Consider the following 20,657-nt stretch of genomic DNA (forward strand, 5'->3'; position numbering starts at 1 on the left):
GCCAATTACTTTCCATATATCCTCATTTAATCCCCACAATAACAACACTCCCTGAACCCCATTCAAAATAAGACTTCAAGGTAGGTGTTTAAACCTTTTCTTACTGATGACAAAATGGAAGAAAAAAGTTAAGCATCTTGCCCAAGATGCACAGCTAGTGACTTCTGGAGTAATGACAGATCAAGATCTGCCTGACTCCTAAGTCCTGGCTCTTTGGATACCACATTTCTCTTACTGACTGCCACAGCCATGGTACTCAGCAGGCAAGGGCTAATTAAATTATCCTCCGAGATGGAATCATCACAGAGCCGGGAAAGCAATTCCTGAAAAGTGTCACCTCGACCATTAATATAGTATGCCCTGTAGAGTCAAGTGTGATGTTCAAATACAGAAATAACTAGATGATAATGATTATAATGATAATAGCATCCAGCTACCATTTACTGAGTGCCTATTATGTTTAAAGTGCATATACATTACTTCATTTAATCCCTTGAACATCCATCCCAGTAAGAAATGCACAGTAGGTGTTATCTTCATTTTACAACAGAAGAAAATGAGATGTCAAGAGAGTAAGAACTCGACCAAAGACTATACTACAAGTCAAATTCAGGCTCCCCGTGCCTCTGGCAACCACCAATATGTTCTCTGTACCTATGAGCTTGGTTTTGTTTGCGGACAAACAGATCGGCAAATTCCACATATAAGAGATCATACGGTATTTTTTTTTCCTCTGTGTGACTTATTTAGTGTAATACCCTTGAGGTGCATCCATGTTGAGGCAACTGACAAGAGTCTTGTTTTTTATAGCTGAATAATATTCCATCATACACACAATGTGTGTGTGCATCATTCTTCCATCAATGGACACTTAGGTTGTTTGCATGTCTTGGCTATTGTAAATAATAATTCAATAAAAATGGGGGTGCATATATATATTGCATGGAGATACATATTTTTTTTTCAAGTTAGTGTTTTTGTTTTGCTTGGATAGTGGAGAACTCCAGAAGTGGAGTTGCTAGATCATAAGGTACAGCTGACCCTTGAACAACCTAGGGGTGAGAAGCACTGATCCTTCCTATAACTTTTGACTCTCCCGACACTTAACTGTAGCCTACTATAGGTAACTGGAAGCCTTACCTATAACGTGTGTTACTTAACTGTAACACATTTTTTTTGTATGTTATATATATGATATACTGTATTTTTACAACAAAGCAAGAGACAAGGAAGTGTTAAGAAAATCCTAAGAAAGAGAAAATACATTTACAGAACTGTAGTGTAAAAAATCCATGTATAAATGGACCCTCACAGTTCAAACATGTGAACCTCCATACTGGTTTCCATAGTGGCTGCACCAATTTACATTCCCACAAATAGCACACATCCTCCCTTTTCTCTACATCCTCACCAACACTTGTTATTCTAGTCTTTTTGACTATAGCCTTACTAACAGGTCTCTTTGTGGTTGTGATTTGCACTTCCCAGACTAAAATTAATGAAGTAGAGCACCTTTTTATGTACCCATTGGCTATCTTTGTTCTTTTCTAGGAAAATATCTATCCGGATCTTTTGCCCATTTTTTAACCAGATTGTTTGGGTTTTTTTGCTATTGAGTTGTAGTTCTTCATATATTTTCAATATTAGCCCCTTAAAAGATATACAATTTGCAAATATTTTCTCTCATTTAGTAGGCTGCCTTTTTGTTTCGTTGATGGTTTCCTCTGCTATCGAGAAGCTTTTGAGTTTGGCGTAGTTCTGTTTGTTTATTTTTGCTTCCACTGCTTTTGCTTTTGGCATCAGATTCAAAAAACCAATACTAATACATATATCAAGGAGCTTACCACCTATGTCTTCTTTTAGGAGTTTTATAGTTTCAGGTCTTACATTTAAGTCTTCAATCCATTTTGAGTTACTTTTTGTATACGGTGTAAGACAGTGGTCCAGTTTCATTTTCTGCATATGGGCATCTAATTTTCCCAACACCGTTTATTGAAGAGACTGTCCTTTACCCATTATCTATTTTTGGCTCTTCTGACCTAAATTAATCGACCACATATGTGTGGGTTTATTTCTGGGCTCTTTATTCTGTTCCATTGATTGATGTGTCTGTTTTTATGCCAAAACCATACTGATTTAATTACTATAGCTTTGTAATATAGTTTCAAATCACAGTGCATGATGTTTCCAGCTTTGTTTCTTTCTCAAGATTTCTTTGGCTATTCTGAATCTTATGGTTCCATACAAATTTTAGGATTGTTTGTTCTATTTCTGTGAAAAATACCACTGGAATTTTGACAGGGATTGCACTGAATCTGTGTATTACTTGGGTTAGTATGGACATTTTACCATTCATTCTTTCAACCCATGAACATGGAACATCTTTTCCTTTGCTTATGTCTCCTTCATTTTCTTTCATTAATGTCTTATAGTTTTCAATATAAATCTTAAAACTTCTTTTTCTATACCAAGTTCAGCCAGCAAAGAATAACTAGCAACAATTAGAAAGATGGTGTTTATCTCCTCTTCGGTACAGTGTGTCCTCATACTGGAGATATAATTAATAAGCTGGAAAACAGCCAAAGGGTTGGCAAGGTGGAAGACACAAGGAGACTATATCGTCTACACCCAGGTAATCAATGGATCTTCCATGAATCCAATAGATTTTTAAAACTATCAATGACACATATAATATGCCTTTGTTAGAAGTTATGAGGTGGGGTGTGGCAACAGAAGAAAGGGAATAAAATTTGAATAAAGGGAATAACATTATAAATTATGTAACTAACATGTGGAACCCAGCATAAAGAGAAAATGTTGCCCTAGCCTGGTACAAAACTTTACCTTTTGATAAAAAGTAAGCCCAACTTTCAATGAAATTACACTAACAAATATTTTCCAAATAAACGCTATTACTCTTAGCAGCATACGCAGTTAACAACAATGGGAATTCAGTATATTCCCAGATGATAATAATGAGCTGCAAACGGTCAAGAAAACCCAAGACAGTACATACACAATGATGGAGTCACTGTTCTCTTTTATTTACAAAGAGAGAAATAAACTTATTTATTTAGTATCATTATGACAGACCCACCCATATATGGAAATAGTAGCTTGTGTAGTTAACTCAAAATACAATCCAAAACCACATGTGCTGGACAACGTGGAAAACCCAGTCTCATAAAACAAAACCACCATTCAAAATAACATGCCAGCAAAATTAACAGCTTATAGACTGTAGCCTTCCGTTAAACAAAGGACAGTTCATGATTTTCTTTTTGTTTGTTTTAATTCAACTGACATCAGACACTTGAAGTCTACACAGATACCATATCAAAAATAAATAAAAACAAAAAAAAAAGCAACTATGCAAAAAATAAACTGATATAGTAGAACTGACATAGTGGGAGAAATGGAAAATAATCTAAAGGTCTATTAAAAGAGAGAAATAGGGGTATAATCATACAATTGAATATAATACAATTGTAAAAATCACTGAACTATAGCAGTGGTGCTATGGGGAGAAATTGTGTTCCCCCAAAATTCGTATCTGGAAGACTTCTCCTCCAGTACCTCAGAATGTGACCATATTTGTAAACAGGGCCTCTAAAAACATGATTAGATTAAAATGAAACCCTAAGCGTGGGCCCTAATGTAATAACTAATGCCCTTATAAGAAGAGGGAATTTGGACACATGGAGAGACACGAGAGATGTCCACATACCCCGTGTGAGGAGAAAACATATAAGGTAGCCAGCACAAAGGTGATCATCCACAAACCAAGGAGACTTCAGAACAAAGTAAATCTACTGACACCTTGATCTTGCATCTCCAGCCCCGAGAACTGCGAGAAAATGAATTTCTGTTGTTTAAGCCACCCAGTTCATAGTATTTTGCATTTCTTACAAGTTACCAAATGATGCTGAAGTTGCTGGTTGAGGACCACATTCCGAGAGTGACTGAACTACAGCAACATCTATCAACCAACATGAGTTTAAAAACAAAATTTGGGCAAAAAAGAGCAAGATGAAAAAGGATAGTATAGATATCATTTACATAAGATTTTGTCATAAATGCATATGTATTAAATAAAAGCATAAAAACAAGCAGAACAATGGAAACACCCAATTCAGAATACCTGTGATCTCTGAGACCTGGGAAAGGAGAGGAATTAGGAATTAGCACCAGAGAAAGACAGAGACCTTACTCTCTGTCTATAAAATTCTATTTCTTGAAGAATTAGAAAGTAAAAAACGGAAGTCAACATGGCAAAAAGGTTCAGATTTGAGAGTTCTAGGAGAGGATTACACAGTAATGCTCTCCATACTTTTGTATATGTTTTGTAAATTTACACTTGAAAAAAATTTTTAAACGGAAAGAAAAGAACCTTAACTTTCATAATCTGATTAACTTTGGTATCACCCACAATCTACAAAAACACTCCATTACAATTAATAAAATTTGCCTGTGGGAAAAACAGTACTACTTATAAAAAAAAACCCTTCACAATAACCAAAATATAAACTTATTTGAGGTTTGACAATCATAATTTAAAAGACTAAATGGATATATTTTGGACAAATGAAAAAATTTTCCATTGTGGCTGAAACTCTCTAATTGAGGAACTTTTATCAAAAAGTGATTTTGAAAAAAAACAGTAAATGGATACAAATCCACTTTAAATGAACAACACACCTAAAAATAAGATACCATGTAAATTAAGAACACTAAAAATAAGTACTGTGGAAATAATGGAAATAATAATAACTGTATGATTTAGGTTAGTTTCACTGGAGTATGTCTTTTGCATGAAATGATAAGAATAAATTTTAAGCTGTTTAGAGGAACACAAAATGAATGGTAAAATTTCTCCAAACCTAGATAAATAACATAAAAAGGCTGTATCCATATTATATAGAAAATCTATGCAAATTAAAATGAAAAACAAATACAAAATATTAGAAAGGAAATTTTAATCTAACAAATACAGAATAGATGCAAATTTTACAAATGATATCTTTTAACTATCAAATTCACCAACTTTATTTATAAAATGATCATTGCTGCTATTCTCATTTCAGTGGGGATATAAAATGGTAAAACTTTATGGAAAACAATTTTTTTTAAGATTTTATTTTTAAGTAATCTCCACACCCAACATGGGGCTTGAGCCCACAACCCCAAGATCAAGAGTCGTACGCTCCATGGACTGAGTCAGCCAGGTACCCCTGGAAAGCAATTTTGACACATAAACTAAGATCTTAAAAATATTGATACCCTTGGCTACAGTAATTTTTTTTTCTAGTGATACATCCTATGGAAAAAAATCAAAACAATGATAACAAACATTCATTCACAAATATGTTCATCACATTATATACATTTTAGAAAAAATTCCAGAAATAAATAATAAATTATGATAAATAATAAATAAATAATGATACATCCAAATGACAGATGAAATTTTAATGGTTTGTGGGAAATCGTTATGATATAAAATTAAATTAAAAAGGAAGATTATAAAATCATAAATTCTATGTTTTTAACTATGGAACACTATAAAATTTCAAAGAAAAAAGACTGAGGAGCACCTGGCTGGCTCAGTCAGTAGAGCAGGCAACTCTCGATCTCAGGGTCATAAGTTCAAGTCTCAGGTTGGGCATGGAGCCTATACTTGAAAAAAGAATTTTTATTAATGAAAGGAAATATGCCAAAATATTAACGGTCTGCCTCTGGATAATGGGATCATGGGTGATTTATTTCCTTAGCTTCTTTTCTGTAACATATATGTATTACTTTTACAACTAGAAAAATAAATGGCACCTGGGTGGTTCAGTCTGTTAAGCGTCCAACTCTTGATTTCAGCTCAGGTCATGTTCTGTGGTTTATGAGATTGAGCCCCACGTCAGGCTCTGTGCTGGTAGCATGGAGCCTGTTTGGGATTCTCTCTTTCCCTCTCTCTGCCCTTCCCTGGCTCATGCTCTCTCTTTCTCTCTCTGTCAAAATAAATAAATAAACTTCAAAAAATAAATGAAAACAGAAGTAGGAAAAAAGTAACAATTTTCACTAAATATACAACATTTAAAACTACAATATTAGGACATTTAATATAATACCTTAACTAACTGCTAATTATTTTAATAAATTTGAAACATCATCTCAGTTGAACGTTGATAAACAGCATATAAAGAATGATGTACCTTTCAAAAAGGAGACATACTCTTCCTGAATCCCTTCATAGGTTTTCCTCTATTCAAAATCCTTCCAGTCAGAGGCTCCTACATTGGTTCTAGCTTCAAAATATCTACATATCCCAAACTGGTTTTTTAATCTATCATTCTGGTCACAATCAATTTAACATCCTAAATCACACATTTTCATCAACCTGCCTAATGATAATAGCTGAGACCCCAGGACCTCCCAGTCACTGAGCTGTCCCTTTACATATCATATCTCTATTTTACAAACGAACTCTCTATGAAAAGTATCATCATGGGGCGCCTGGGTGGCGCAGTCGGTTAGGCGTCCGACTTCAGCCAGGTCACGATCTCGCGGTCCGTGAGTTCGAGCCCCGCGTCAGGCTCTGGGCTGATGGCTCGGAGCCTGGAGCCTGTTTCCGATTCTGTGTCTCCCTCTCTCTCTGCCCCTCCCCCGTTCATGCTCTGTCTCTCTCTGTCCCAAAAATAAATAAAAACGTGGAGAAAAAAAAAAATTAAAAAAAAAAAAGTATCATCACATTAACTTTGTAAACGTGTGACCTCAGAGAAGCTAAGTAACTGTCCCAATGTCACACAGTTAGAAAGTAAGGGAACTGAAATGTGAACACTGGTCATTCAGATGCAATACATCACAGCACCTTTCAATAAAGCTGGCATAACATAAAATCCTGTTTTTCACAATTTTAGCTCTGCCTCCTAAGGACAAACAAAGGCAGAATTCCAGAAAGAAATAAAATCGCAAATAAAGTGTAAAGGAACATAGACAAGTATTTCAATCTGTATCCTGATATTCTACCTTCTACACTTAACTAGTGAATGTTGGTACCTCACTCATCCCAATCACTTACTCTGAGGCCAGAGATAAGAGAACACAGGTAACCAGGCAAACTGTTGTGGCAGACTGTATTTTTTTATAAATGGCCACAGCAGTATTTCCAATCCCACATGACCTTCCTGGACCTTGCCAGTCATGCACCCAGAAACAGAGATAATATCCCTTCCAGCTTAAATTGAGTAGGGCTTTGTATCAAGGAACAAAATGTCTTGGAAATAATACCATGTGACTTCTGAAAGTTATAAAAGGCAATATAGACATAGGCTCATCCTGTCTCTGTCTCTCCAACCCCCCTTTTTCCTCTCTGTCTCTCTCTTCCCACCTCTCCCTTATAACCCAGCTACCATACTGTGAGGAAACTCAGGCAACAAGGAAAAGCCACATGTCAGTGCTCTGACCAAGACCCCCACTTGTTATCTCAGCCAGTCTGCACCACCAAACATGGGCTTGGGCAAGCCTTCAGATGATTCTAGCCCCTCCTTTTGAACCACACAACTGACACAAAGTGTACCAAAGACACACTATGCCAAATGAACCTTTCCAAATCACAGACTCCTGAGCAAAATAAATATTTTAAGCCACTAAGTTTAAGAATGATTTGTAAAGTAGCAAGAAGTCACCAAAACAGATGTTTGGGGCTGTAGTCGCAGCAAGTTAAAGAATTTAGTGATTATTCCATGCAAAATTATATTACTTTCTGCAATTACCCTCTTTCAGAATTAGCTAAAACATAGCCTATAGGTCTTTTGACTTCTGACTGGTCTCTGAAGACTTGAGCTTTCAGGGCTGCTTGACTCTCCTTTTACAGTCAAACTTGCATACCTTGTTGAAATACAGTATCATCTTAAAGGTTAGAGTCACATCTTTTCAGGGAAAGTTCTAAGAAATTCTAAAACACAACGTCATGGCACCCATGTTCTCACTTACATCACAAAAGATAATTGTGGAAAGTTATTATCGACTACCAATGCTCCCTAGAGTACAGAATTTCCACAAAACATTTTAATGGATGGAGAATGCACAGTAAAATTGTTGGAAAAAAAGAACACACACAGATTTAAGGTGGAAAGGGAAAAAAGAATGATAAAATACTATACTTCTAATGCAGACATTCTGTACTCGGAAGATCTGTCCACCAGTTTAGGCCAGTGTAGTGACTGCTTTAACTTTATTTTTTATATAGCTTCAGATGCAATTTCTATTCAACTAGGTGGAAGGAGGTAAAAAAAAAATTTCCTTTTTCATATAAATATAACATAATTTTCCCAGCTAAAAAATATTTCAATGATGAGGTTTGCATGAAGCCAACTAATTGCAAATAGAACAGAAACAGTGAAATACGTTTACTTTATACCTTTTTGGCAAAGAATTTTAGGATGGTAGTGGCAAATATCGCATTAAAAGTTAACCAAGTTAGTCATTTGCAGAGATTAATGATCAAATGATTTGACCATAATACATTCCTTGATGGGAAAATACATCAGGCTTGTTATCAAACACAAATTCTGTGAAAATAAGCGACCCTCCAAAAAGTTTTTGTTTGCTAGGCATAGTCTTCTTTAGCACCAGACCTTGTTGATAGTATAATGAACAAACCTCTTCTTCCTACAAAACCTAAGTCTCTTCTCTCATAGCTCCAACCTCCCAATAGTGTCTTATTCAGAGCCACATAATGTAGGAAAAACTATCATCATCATCACTGGAAAAGTAAAATTCCTCTATTCTCCTTGATTAATTATTTGAACATGTGGTATATTCACATCAGGTAAGTTGCTAAAATATATATCATATATCATGGAGGCAGAGTTCATTGCCAAAACAATTTATATCCAATCTTTTGATGGAAATAATATTGTTCAAATACATAAACTTCAGATTAAATAAAATAAAATGAATATAAAAGTTTATCTGTTATCCCTCTTTCTTTTGAATAAAAAGAAAAAACAAAAACAAAAACTATATAAAAGATACCACAATCTGTCTCTAAAACTACAAAGAACACTGGAAGCTGGGAATAAGGCTTAAAGAGATCCATACTTTTTAAAATTATATTTTAATAAGACTCTATCCTGTATAGTCCATATCTGTTATATAAAACATTATGAAGTCTAATAAGTTGTAAGGGCTGGTATGACTTTATTAAGTCATGAATGAAACAGCTGAAAATACTCAAAACCTAAGGCACATCAGTTAATAGGGCATGTTTTCAAGATTGATTGGGTAAACTAAACTGTATAAACCTAAAAATGGAACTGACAACTGATAGTTGGGTAAAGAATATGCAACAATTCCTACTACAGAGAATTTTGTATTAAAAGAGAGACCATCCATAACCTGCAGATCTCTTGTCTTAATTTGAATGGGAATATCCTTGGAATTGGCTACAGATTGCATGATGCCCTCCCTACTGTGTATTCTCAGATATTCCAATGTTCCTGAAAGAATCTGAGTTAGTGAAATCTACTTTAGACTCTAATATTAGGGAAGAGACCATCTGTTTTATACATTACTAAATCCAAAGGCCCTGGTAGAGCACATACATTCAAAATATGTTTGTTGAATGAATTAGAAAGAGGGACATAGGTAGGGAGGAAACCAAAGAGGAAGGATGAAAGAGAACAGATGCCCTGCTGCAAATCTGAGTAACAGAAGATTTTAACTATATAAGAAAGTATAATTGTTCCCCAAGAAAAGAATTCTCAAATTTCTTGACCACTTGACTGGCCAGATCCTCGGTATTTTTCCCTATGTAAACCATATAGGAAATTCAAGCTCAAAGTGCTGCTGCAATCTCTAAGTGCATAAGTGAGAATATATGCATATGACAACTGAAAACCTAAAGTATAGTAAAAGAAAACAAGGGAATTAAAGTGGTATACTAGAAAATAGATATTTAACACAAAAGAAGGAAGTAATAGAGTAACAGAAAACCAAAAAAAGAAATAAAACATATATAATACATTCAGCAAAATGGTAGATATTAATCCCATCTGATCAGTAATTACACTAAAGGTTAATGGACTAAACACTAAAACCAAAAGTTACAGATTGGCAGAATCAATAAGAAAACATTATCTAACTATATGCTATCTATAAGACATACTTTATTTTAAAAGACACAACAGGTTGAAAGTAAAAGAATGGTAAAAAATATATATACTATACCAACATAACCAAAAAGATCTGGATGACTATCAGACAAAACAGACAGTAAGAGAAAAATTATAATCAAAGGCAAAGAAGGACATTTTATAAGGGTAAAAATGTCAATTTCTCAAGAAGACATAATAATTATAATCAAACATGCACAAAATAAGACCATCCTCAACTACATGAAGCAAAAGATGACAGAATTGAAGGGAGAAATACATACTTCTACAATAATAGTTGAAAACTTTAGTACCTCACTTTCAATATAATTATTGAAAGAAACAACTAGGCAAATTCACAGAATATCAAAAAAGAAACAGAGGACTTGAACAACACTAGACACAAACTAACCTTAAGAGACATCAACAGAACACTACACCCAACAACAGCAGCACAGACATTCTTCTCAAGCATGCACAGAACATTCTCTGGGATAGACCATATGTTAGGCCATTAAAAACAAGCCTCAGTAAATTTAAAAGGACTGAAATCATACAAAGCATGTTCTCCAACTGCAATAAAATTAAATGAGAAATCAACAATGGAAGGAAATTTGGGAATTTAAACAACACACTTCTAAATAACCAGTAGGTCAAAAAAGAAATCAAAAGAGAAGTTAGAAAATACTATGAGTTGAATAAAAATGAAAACACAACATACCAAAACTTATGGGATACAGCTAGAGAAGTGCTCATAAGAAAACTTATGGCTATAAATGCCTAAAATTTTAAAAATCTTAATAAACATCCTTAATAAACTAGAGAAAGAAAAGCACACTAAATCCAAGCAGAAGAACTGGAATAATAAAGATGAGAGCAGAAACTAATAAAATAGAGTATGGAAAAACAATAGAGAAAATTAACAAAACCAAAAGTTGGTTCTTTGAAAAGATCAACAAAATTATCAAACCTTTAGCTAGACTGATCAAGAAAAAAAAGAGATAAGAGGGAAAACCATTACTGATCTTACAGAACTACAAAGGATATAAGGAAATACTGTTAACAAATATATGCCTACAAATTAGACAATCTTATAAAATGAACAAGCCTGAAAGAGCCTCAATTACTGAAATTCAAGAAGAAATAAAACATCTGAATGGACCTCTAAAAGTAAATTCATTGAATTTTTAATAAATAAATTGATTTTTCCCATCAATAAAAGCCCAGGATTTACATTCATTGGTGAATTTTACCATTTAAAAGAATTAACACTAAATTTTCACAAACCTTTCTCAAAACAGAATAGGACAAAACACTCCCCAACTCATTTCTCTGAGGGTAAGTAGTACTATCTTGACACTAAAGCCAGACAAAAGATATCTCAAGAAATCTGTAGCCCAGGGGCCCCTGGCTGACTCAGTAGGAAGAGCAGGCAACTCTCCATCTCCGGGTAGTGAGTTCAATGCCCCACGTTGGATGTAAAGAACTAAAAATAAACAAACTTAAAAAAAAGAAAAATCTATAGGCCAATATCCCTTATAAATATAAACATGCAAAAAACCTAAACAAAATACTAACAAACCAAATCCAAAAACATATGAAAAGAGACATGACTAAACAGGATTTATCTGAGGAATGCAAAGTGGGTCTAACAATGAAATCAATTATTGGTTCATTCAATAAAATAAAGGAGAAAAACGACATGATCATCTCAATAGATTAAAAAAAAAAGCACTTGACAAAAAAATTTTTTATATATATAAAAATAGTTTTCATAAAGAAAGACCTCTAATGGGGTGAGTTCCCTTCACATCACTAGGCAGCCTCACGAGGTGGTCCTTGGACCCCTGTTGATGGAAAAGATCCTCCTTGCCAAACTCCGCTCCCTCCTTTGCCCCCTCCTCCCAATTCTCCATCTCAGGAACCATTGAGGACTGCTTCACAGTTCTCATGGCCACTTCCTCCCTGTCAGCATTGACCAGGATGGTCCAGGAGCTCTTGTCTATGCTCCCTCCAGCTGTTCTGGCTCCTCCACATGAGGAGGCGAAGGAGGGAAAGCAGGCCACTCCTGCACAGCAGGTACCTGGGCATAAACTTGTAGGCGATCTCCTCCCCCTCCATGACCTGACTCTTGATCCTCCAGTTACCCAGAGACTGATCCTTCTCTGAGCTGTTCCTTAGCTGCACAAACCTGCCCTCCAGGTTTGATCAAAATGTAAAACATTCAAGAAACTAAGAATAGAAGGGAATTTCCTCAAGCTGATAGAATCCAGGAAAAACCCACAGCTAGCTAGCATCACACATAATGGTAAAAGACTAAAAGATTTTCCCCTAAAATCAGGAATAATAAAAGGATACTCATTCTTGACACTACTATTGAATATTGTATTGGAGATTCTAGTCAGAACGGCTGGCAAAAATAAATAAATAGCTAGCTAGCTAGCTAGCTAGCTAGCTAGATAGATAGATAATAAACAAACAAACAAATAAAAGGTATCCAGAAGGGAAAGGAAAAAGTAAAACTATCCCTTTGCAAATAAAATCTTATATAAAGAAATTCACTAAGGAATCCATCAAAAATTATTACAACTAATCAGTGAGTTCAGCAAGTTTGCAAGATACAATTTCAATATACAAAAGTCAATTGAATTTCTATATACTAGCAATGAACAATACAGAAATGAAAGTAAGAAAAAAACTCCATTTAAAATGCATCAAAAAGAATCAAATATTTAGGAGTAAATTTGACAAAAGAAGTAGAGAACTTGCCCTCTGATAACTTCAAAATACTGTTGAAAGACACAAAGAAATAAATGGAAAGACAGCCCACGATCATAGATCAGAGGACCAATACTATTATCCCTGATAATGAGCATCTTTTCATGGTATTACTGACCATTCAATTATCTTCTTTATAGAAATATTTATTCAGCTATTTTGCCCACTTTTTATGTGTGTTGTCATTTATTGTTGAGCTGTAGGAGTTTTTAATATATTATGGGTACAAGTCCCTTACCAGAAATATAATTTGCCAATATTTTCTCCCACTCAATGGATCATTTGCTCACTTTCTTGATACTGTCCTTTGAAGCACAAACATTTTACATTTTGATAAAGCTCAGTTTGGCTTTTCCTTCTGTCACTTGTGGTGTCATTCCTTCAAAATAGGTGTCTCCTAAATGAAGGACTAGCTCCACCACACCAAGATGCTTCCATATTTGAGTTCAACTGAAGCAGAAAGTAAAGGGGAAAGGGAAGATGGGAAGAATAAAGTTTTGAAGGTTAGATGTGGTAATACTGTTTTACCTATTCAATCACTATTAAGAATATACATTTGTATCAAATATCAAAGGCTTTCATACATCAGTCTATGAAATAAAGATTTAAAATGTCAATTATGCTCTAATTGCCAACCCAGAAACCCTCACTCACTTTCCATTGCCCACCTGCCAATTCCTAAGATTGAGCAAATTGATCACATAACATCTCCTTTAGGATCCCCAGACTATTGACACTAGTGGGAGGGGGCAGGGCGGGGTGGAAGGACAGATGAGAGTTGGTGCCAATAAAAATGTATGGTCTGATTCTTGGCTGGAAATTCTTGCTGTGGGGAAGACTCATTCTGTTTTATTCTTTGAGCATACCAGTTGCTCCAGATCTTCTCCTGTTTTTCAAAGTTCTCACCACCTAACTCTTAACAAATGACCTGCTTTCCTTCAATAAACTTTCTATAGGTCTTTTAACATGAGCCACGAAGCTCCTCCTCTAAATTGTAAGTGGGTAACTCATTTATATGTAGAAAAATCATATTTTCTCTCCCTCCCAATTCACAAGAGCTCTTTTTTTCTCTCAAAGGTTAGCCCATACACCTGTGTCAAATCCTCCCGTCTTTTAAGACCATGAACCACCAACTATTCCCTCTCTAAAATCCTCAACCCCTTCTTTATGACCAATGCCTTGGTAGCTTTGACAAATTCATCCATTTCCCTCCACCGTTCAAATTCTTTGCCTTACCTTTGAGCTATCGTTTCCACTTTCTCCCCTATTTTCAAGTCTGTATCATGGACTTCTTCCTTGTCTTCACACTCACACCTCAAACCCTCATAATTTAGTTTCTAATCATACCAATCTGCTAAAGTCACCCTCAAAAGAGTCTCCAGTATCACCTAACACCAAATGACGTTTACTTGTTCTTCATATACCTTCAAATCTACATAGTATTTAATAATGTTTATTATCCCACCTTTAAAACTTTCTTGTTTTGACTTATATAATTATATACTCTTTGGCTCTGTCATTTTATTTTTCACCATTTCTCACAGGCAACTTATAGTACCTCCTAAATGCATGCATTCTTAATTATCCAGGCCACTAAATCTCATACAAAACTCTCCTTTTCACTCTTATTGTTACAAACCCAAATTCAAATTTCATATTACCACTTGTCTGAACCAGCCACTATGCCTGTATATTACTCCTTAATCCAAGAAACCAACTGCTTTGATAATAGCATTCTTAAGATTTAGCCTGATTGTCTCATTCTTCCACTTAAAAGAGAGGAAGCATGCAGATTCAAAAGAACATTTGGTTTGAATCCTAGCTCTGACAATTACTCATCATGAGACCTTGGGTAAGTCACTTAACTCCTCTGGGCCTCATTACTTCTCTTATTTAAAATGAGGCTTGTAATATCTACTAAACAAGAGTTATAAATAAATCACAAGACATGTTCAGTTCTGATCCATAAGAGATGTTCTATAATCTTCAAGGGTTGTCTATTGCCTAACAAATAAGATCTACACATCCTTATAAGAGAGTCAAACCCAATTTTTCAGAGAGAGCAAGAGACAGCACATGAGTAGGGGAAAGAGGCAGAGGGAGGGAAAGAGGGAGAGGGAGTCAGAGTCAGAGAGAGAGAGAAAGAGAGAGAGAGAGAGAGAGAGAGAGAGAGAGAGAGAGAGAATCCCAAGCAAGCTCCATACTCAGCGTGGAAGCCAACTCAGGGCTATCCCATGACCTAGGATAATGACCTGAGCAGAAATCAAGGATCGGGTACTCAACCAGCTGAGCCACCCAGGAGCCCCACCAATTTTCCTAGTCTAATAGCCATGTGCTCCCCAATTGTTCTTATGCAGGACCACTAGGGACTCTTCAATGATACACTTGGCTACTACTCTCCCTTTTTCATGTTATGTATTGAGTCTGAAATGGCCTTTTCCCAAATCTCCCCGTGCCAATTTTCTACCAGTTACTTAAGCGTAACTCAAGCATCACATCCTTTAAGAAATGCCTAATATGAGGGGCGCCTGGGTGGCTTGGTCGGTTAAGCATCGGACTTCGGCTCAGGTCATGATCTCACGGTCCGTGAGTTCAAGCCTCGCGTTGGGCTCTGTGCTGACGGCTCGGAGCCTGGCGCCTGTTTCAGATTCTGTGTCTCCCTCTCTCTCTGCCCCTCCCCTGTTCATGCTCTGTCTCTGTCTCAAAAATAAATAAACGTTAAAAAAAAATTAAAAAAAAAGAAATGCCTAATATGAAATAATCTTTTTTTTTCAAGGTTTTATTTTTGCCTCTTTTACATCATGTATTCTAGTCAAGTTATTTATACATTAGTCTTTCTTCCTCATTAGAATGTAAACTCTTTGAGGGCTAAAACTGTGTATTTTACCTACTATACCGTCAGTATGCTATACTACAAACAGAGCATTAAAAATAATAATAGTGACACCAAATTCTGAGATTGATTTCCAAGACTATTCATAAAATCTATCCCAGATAATTTATGTAGCCCACCTATCTTATCCATATGCTCACTATGGAAATCACATAAAAATGTTCAATAAGCTGGGACATGTCTAAAGGGAGATATGACTTACTTAAATTATATAATTGAAACACAAATAACTGTAAGTTCACTTTATGGAGAATAATACGATTTTAATAACAGTTAAATCCTATCAATTTGAAAGGATAAACCTTGTCATTTTATTTCATTTTTAAAGATAATTTACACAAATTTTCAAATAATTCCATTTCAGGAACACTCAAACATAACAAATGCTCATATGCATGAACAAAATGCACCACAAAGCTACGTATCAATGAAATCTCCAGCATATTTTATAAAACTTAATCAGAGTTAATCGTTTTTGCCAGACTTGACTATATATATAATTCTTGAATAGTAAATAGAAGAAATAAGCAAATCGTACATAAAAGGGTGATCAAATAATCAACTACAGTCTTCAAGCAAATAACATTATGAATGAATTAAAAAAAAAGCTACAGCTTTTTGTCACACATCTATCCCAGAACATAAGGAAAGAAAAAAGCCATAGAGACACACATAGCATAGATGCAAGCAAGTACAAAGTGAAAGAGTGACTGCAACGATTAGAGAGTAGGAAGCATGTGCTTCCAGTTTGTCTAGTATATACTGTAAACAGTACCTGTTTCCTCAGTCAGAAAAGCTAGAAAAGGAAACTGCACTTCTGCATTACTTGTGTGTGCATATACATACTTATGCTCTGATGTGGTTGTACTGAAATGCATTGTATAGGTCTAAAATTATAGGCAGGACATATCTAGATAAGTAGCAAGCAAGATCAACATTAATGATACATCTTTGGTAAGGCACAACAGGTAAGAATAGATTTGGACATAACTTAACACTTAACTCTTTCCTGTGTTCCACACATCATGCAGCTCAAACTGGATTAAGCGAGGACCCTAAAGATGTCTAGAAAAAAAGGCAGCATTTTTACTTGGGGTATGATATCTATCTCTCCAGATACTGAATCCCTGACCTCTAGATATACTAATAAAACCAATTATTTCCTATTTTTAGATATATAATATATATATATAAAATCTATATATATATATATAATCTATATATATAATCTATATATATATATAAGTACTAGAGTTCTAAGCTATAAGAAGAGTGTAATATTTACTTTCCTATCTATGTGCAATAATAAAGATTACTTACAGTTGAGTTCAATGAACATCTGTCTCTGATTCTCTTTTGGCTTTTTAACCCTCATGAATGTTTGAGCTGACCATTAAGGAAATACTTAACTACTACAAAATCCAATTCCCTTATACGGAGTATACAACAGACCTATTTGGTATAGAACCCTATGAAGGTTTCATGCTAAGAATCCTCTCCCCAAAAATACCTACTTAAGTACATATAGACAAGATTTTACACACCAATGAGCGTTTGTATTTTAGTGACATTCCTAATGTTTGATGAACTTTGACTTCCCTGCTCCCTTTTTCCATGACTTTCTGAAAGTGTTTCCAGAGTCTTAAGTTTGTATACTAATTCTCCCTTGCTCTCCCAATTCTACCATTTATCAGCAGGGTAAAGTGCCTTTCTTTCACTTTTTCTTTATAATCACATAATTCTCTGGCCAATTAGATGACTTTATGCATCATGCTGTACTATTTTAATTGATTTTCTTACTTTCTTCTCCAATAAAAATGAACTCCTGAAGGCCTATGTCAGGTCTTTTTCTAGAGCTTGGGAAACTAGCACAGCACTTAGCACAAAGGAAGTATTCATTAAATATCTGTCATCAAACAGAGACATGGGTTGATAATTGTTGAAGATGAGCAATGGGTACATGCAGAGTAGGGGAGGAAGAGAGTTTCATTCTACTATACTGTCTTCTTTTGTATATATTTGAAATGTTTAAAATATTGGGGGGAAAAGTCTGGTAAAGAGATACTTATAGCCATACATCAGTAATTTTCACATACATGAAAGATTGTTTTTAATGTTTTCTTTTTTTTTTTTCAACGTTTATTTATTTTTGGGACAGAGAGAGACAGAGCATGAACAGGGGAGGGGGCAGATTTATTTATTTTTGGGACAGAGAGAGACAGAGCATAAACAGGGGAGGGGGCAGAGAGAGGGAGACACAGAATCGGAGACAGGCTCCAGGCTCTGAGCCATCAGCCCAGAGCCTGACGCGGGGCTCGAACTCATGGACCGAGAGATCGTAACCTGGCTGAAGTCGGACGCTTAACCGACTGCGCCACCCAGGCGCCCCTAATGTTTTATTTATTTTTGAGAGAGAGACAGAGTGCAAGCAGGGGAGGGGCACAGACAGAGGAAGACACAGAATCCGAAGCAGGCTCCAAGCTCTGAGCTGTCAGCACAGAGCCCAATGCAGGGCTCAAACCCACCAACAGTGAGATCATGACCTGAGCCAAAATCAGACGCTTAACCAACTGAGCCGTCCAGGAGCCCCTTCATATTCATGAAAGATTCTAAAAACAAACGACTTGTTCATTTTACCTTGGAGAACTGCAATCAATGAGTAGAAACCAAAACTTTGGCTCTGTTCAAGAAAGAATCCTTTAATAACTAAAGGTATCTGAAAATGAAGCTGGTTCCACGGAAGAAAGAAAGAGAGGGGCCCTGCTACTGGGCTAATTATATTCAAGCAGGAGTTAGCCAATCAGAATGGAATACTATTTAGGGCATTAAAACACCATATGGGAAAAATGAATTCTAAAGGATCTTCAGATTCGTGAGTATCTGAAAAACGTTTATTACCTTAAAACAGATACACAGAATATAAAGATGGCTGTTGATTTCATATTCCTTATAAAGCATCTACAAAGAATGAGGTTCTTTCTCAAAACCAATTATCTTGCAGGTGTTCACTCTTGGAATTTCAGCTTCCCTCGCCTTTTTGTAGGTCTTCAGTGTGGCCTGTGGCCTCTACTGCACAAGCTCTATTAGAATGCTCTCTGGATAGCAGCTAAGGCACACTGCCTAGGAAAAGGCTTTTCCTTACATGACCAGATCAGGCTCTTCCATTACATGCTCTCAGACAACCACAATCCTTTTCTAGAGGGCAGAGACCCCATGTTTTTGCTCATCACTGTATCCCCAGGGCCTATCACTGAGCCCGGCATGTTGTAAGTGCTCAACAAATATTTGTTGAATGGATGAAGGACGAAGGAATACAACATTCTCTATGAACCTAGTGTTTTCATAAATTATGATTTAAACTGAATACAAGTAACTTGTCAAAATATATCCAAGCTATTTCTTTATCACAAGTGATTAAACTACTTCCCTAGAAACTAAGGACAATAAGAAAATAGCTAGCTAGCTCCCAAGGCAATATTTTTATGCTTGTTTTATTATGAAAACACATTTTCAGTAACTTTTAACTTCACCATACACAAAAGAAATTTATTTCCCAGAACTCTTAGGATTCTGACAAGCCAAATGATTCTCAAGTCAAACTGTGGGCTATTAAGCTGAAAGAATATATTATATGAAGTTTAATAAGGACATTAGGTAATGAAGAAGCAGTGAGAGATTCAGGACAGATGGACAACCATCAGGTCATATAAAATATTTCCAAATGTGTGTTTGAAGAAGGATATGAAAATGCTCAGGGTAGGAGTACTTTGTGTAGGTAAGAAACACTGAAGATTGATGAGTAAATTGTCTCACTTACAAAGGTCAGCTACAATCATCTCATTTATCAGTGCAGTTCCTTTTAATGATTATTCATTTTTAAATCTTTATAAAATATACCAAACTAAACAAAAAGGAAGACATACATTACGTTTGACACTCAGAATTCACTAATGTAACTAATGCACACAGAGGCATTTAGAGTGGTATTTGAGTGGCTTCCATCAGAAGTGGATTTTTTAGGACAGAGTTACAAAATCCTTTTAGGATTAAGATTGCAAGTAAAAATTCTATTAAAGTTCTGAAAGTACAAAAAAAACTCTACCCATACCAAAACTATCACTGTACCTAATACACAAAATATTTGAAATTCCAAATAAGTAAATTCTAACAAAGTTAAACACTAGGTTTTAGGACTATTTTATTTCTATTTTTATTTGGGGGAAATTACCCACTTTCCCAATATTTCAGATAATAAAGAGTTCTGAATAAGAATTCTAAGGGATCTTCAAATTCTTGCATGTCTGAATACCTTACAACAGATACACAGACGTCAATATAAAGATGGTTGTCGATTTCATATTAGAGCCAGCATTGCATCATGTTGAAATCACTTAGACTGAACCTTGTTTCTCATAACCTTTAATTTTGGACCCAACATAAACTTTCACCCAGACCTACACTTTCACCCAGGTCATCTATTCCATCATTAGCGCCAGTCGCGGGCTCAGGCCCTCCTCCACTTCAGAGACAAATGACAAACTAAGGAAAAGATGAAGGGAAGCCTTTGGACTAAGTAATGAACTCCAAAAGCATGGTTGTTTTTTGATGAAATGAATAAAATTTACTTTGGAAAGGTATGAGTGTGGAAAAGACTTAGCCCAATGCCTGAAATATGAATACTAAAATATTGGAACTATTATTATTACTGTGCTTTAATTTTATAAATTGATTTCTTCTGATATTAATGGAAAAGAAAATGTATTTAGTGATGTACCAACACTCCAAATCTACAAATTAGAAAACACAAAATTCCAAAAATCCCTCAACTTTTTATTATAAAA

The 20,657-nt window shown here is 35.4% G+C and overlaps 1 protein-coding gene across 13 annotated transcripts in view; it reads right to left on the reverse strand.

The window, feature by feature from the left end:
• The window catches only part of GTDC1 (glycosyltransferase like domain containing 1), a 422,851-nt gene that overhangs the window by 369,326 nt on the left and 32,868 nt on the right, over positions 1 to 20,657 (reverse strand). The gene's annotated exons all lie outside the window — the stretch shown is intronic.

Source organism: Felis catus, chromosome C1 (genome assembly GCF_018350175.1).
Source record: "Felis catus isolate Fca126 chromosome C1, F.catus_Fca126_mat1.0, whole genome shotgun sequence".
Classification (NCBI taxonomy): domain Eukaryota; kingdom Metazoa; phylum Chordata; class Mammalia; order Carnivora; family Felidae; genus Felis; species Felis catus.